This window comes from Agelaius phoeniceus, chromosome 18, assembly GCF_051311805.1.
Source record: "Agelaius phoeniceus isolate bAgePho1 chromosome 18, bAgePho1.hap1, whole genome shotgun sequence".
Classification (NCBI taxonomy): Eukaryota; Metazoa; Chordata; class Aves; order Passeriformes; family Icteridae; genus Agelaius; species Agelaius phoeniceus.
Window position 1 is genome coordinate 8,146,558 of NC_135282.1, and position 3,086 is coordinate 8,149,643.

Here is a 3,086-nt window from a genome sequence, read left to right on the forward strand (position 1 = left end):
GCCGGGGCAGACCGTGGCTCCCCCGTGCTCTCCCAGGCTCTCCGTTCGCTCCGGCCGGAGGAAGGCGGGAGCCCTCTAGGGGTGGCACACGGAGCCCTGGAGGGATCTGGGCACCTGTCGAGCCCTTCGCCTTCTCCCTGCCGAGCCCCTCCTGCCTTCCCCGGGCACAGGAGCGCTGTCCTGGCACCTACAAGGGCTCAGCACCTGAAGGTCTACACAGAAAATCAGGCTGGGTACGAGGAAGTCCCAGGCTTTTTCCTGGAAGTGCTTACCCTCCAGCCCGGAATATGATGTGGGAAGTCTCTTTTCCGTGGTTGGTTCAATCCTCTCAGGGAAAACAGAACATCACCAAAGTGCAGACTGCAGTTCTGGAGCTAGCCTGGCTCACCACAGCATAGCTGGAATTTTTTCTTCTAGGCTATGCAAAAAGGACTTGGTTTTGTCTTACTATGTGCCTCAAGCATACTGTGAACTCTGGTATAAAATGAGCAGGTTTATCTTTGTCAAGGCTTGTTCAAAATAGTCCTTTCCAAGATCTACTTCTATTTGAAGGCTAGGTAACAGCTGCAGCATTTAAACATTTAAATATTTTCTCATTCTAATGAGAACTTAAGATCCTTTCCAAACAGCTCAACATAACAACATGAGAACATGGCAAACTCAAACTTCAAAACATTTTGACTCCAGTAAAAAAAAACCAAAACCAAACAACACCCAAAACAAAATACAAGCATCAAAAAGCCTCTAACCAGATATTAAGAATTTACTGTAGTGCAACCAATAACAGATTTTGTTAGTGATCCAAACCAGAAGACTGCAAGAACAGCTTAACAGCTTGGGTTTTTTTAATATAAGAGATATTGACCGTAGAAGTCCTGCACAGTTACATGAGCAAAACTGCAGTATTGGTTTGGTGAAACAGGTAAACACCCATTACAGTCTCTACATGTAATTTACAAACAACTTTCTGCATGACATATTCAAGGTTATGCTCGATTTCTTAAAAAAAATAAAATTAGAGATAGTAAGATGAAAGCCTGTAATCTACATTAGTTCTACTTGAATAGCAAACTTGATCTAGATGCAGAAGATGTTTTCTCTATCCCTCACCAAATGGCAGAGATGTGAAGTCTGCATTACTAGGAGAACCCATATTTCTTAAAGTTCTCCCAGTCTCTGAAGAAGCACTTCTGCTCACTCCATTTCCCAGGTGGAAAGGACAGGCATTTCCAGGCTGTTGGCAGAGCCCTGGTTTTGGCTGGGATAGAGTTAAATTTTCTTCCTAGTAGCTGGTACAGTGCTGTAGTTTAGATTCAGTGTGAGAATAATGTTGATAACACACTCATGCTGTAAGTTGTTGCTAAGCAGTGCTTACTCTAAATCAAGGACATCTCAGTCTTCCAGGCTCTGCCAGTGAGGAGGTGCACAAGGAGCTGGGAGGGAGCACAGCCAGAACAGCTGACCCAAACTGGCCAAAAGGCTGTTCCTTGACATTCACTTCCATAGGCTTATTGATTGTTTCTTGCTCAAACCCTTCAGCAACAGAGCCTGCAATGACTGGAATCCTGGAGCAGAAGGTTGGCTCTGAGCCCCATGTTGAACACATGGGTGGTGGGGATCTGTTGGATGAGAAGGAAAACAGTCACGAGTACAACAGCACTGCCAAGAATCAGCAATGCCTGGATTTCATCTCCTACTGCTCAAAAGGAGACTGCAAAGCCAATGTCGGGCACCAGCACGGAGAAACAACAGTGATGGCCAGTCCTGTTCTCAACTGCAGCTGGAATGGGCTCTGACCTAGAGGAAGGCAGTGCCCTTTGGGAAGGGAAGCACCAGGGATTCCCATGAGACACTGGAGTGACTTTGTTCAGCTCTGTGTTGTTATTGGCCAAGATCAGCTGTAGCTGCCTTTGGACTGTGGAGTTACCTGGCTGATGGATTCCCACAGCTGCTTTACAAAACCACAGAAGTACAGCACCAGTCAGCTGCTGCTTGTGCTCCCTGGTGAGCCCAGTGAATCACAGGCTGGATTTGCTGCTAAACCTAGTCAAGCAAATCCCCAGCCCACACTTTTCTAGGAATTTGCTGCTTTTTTAGAGATTATTACAAGTGAAGTTTCACCCCGGCAATTCTTCCTGTTAAAAGAATAAAATAAAAGCAAACCAAAAAAAGACATTTAGAACCATGAAATGGAAGATATTTTCAAGAGACTTGAGGTTTGATCTGAAGTAGGTTCAAGCACGCCCATAACATCTTGACCAGAACACACCTGATGATTCATTTGGTTATACTTATTTTTGTATTTCAAGAATACTTCATCTGCTTCCCTGTGATGCAGCCTTCTGGGTTCTTGTAGACTTTTATTCTCTCTAGGATAAATACAAAAGCATTTAGACAAACTTCCTGAAAGATTGCATCTCTCAGATCCCCTTGTTAAAGCTTGTCTTTTGTCAAGTCTCCCATCTCTGTCCTGCTCTCGTTATGTCTTCCTCTCATGAGGATAGGAACACCTGCACTTCAGAAACAACCACAGGTTAGGTCAGCTCCCAAGCCTTACTTGTATTTCAGGTTACCATTCCTCTTAGAACTTCCTCTATGTTTTGCAGTAAATTAGCCCTAACATACTCTGAGGATTTGCTCTCCAGCCTCCCACTTCAGTGGTCAAAGACCACTTCTTTAACAAGTATTCAAGTAAATAAATTGTCACCATGTCTGGCTGCAAAAGAGTCTTTCAGATCATTATCCTGTTACTGCAGGACACCAGCAGTACACCCCACTTAACCTGCATTGTCACCGTGGTCAGCTGGGAAAAAGAAGGAATAGATCAAATTAGAGGTACACAGTCCTGAATGGTTTCAGTGATGTTCATCTTCTCAAGTAAGCACACTGTGTAATCCCAAGGATTGCTTCCTTCTAGTGCTGCCACTGATCTCTTTTCTCAGAAAAGCCCTATGGAGAAAGGTAACGTGGTGAGACAGGGTAACCACTCAAAGATGTGCACCATGACCTACATGAAAAAAGTTACAACATGAGGCACCTGAAATATTAGAATGAAATAGATCTTTAAGAAAAGAAACAAACAGTGC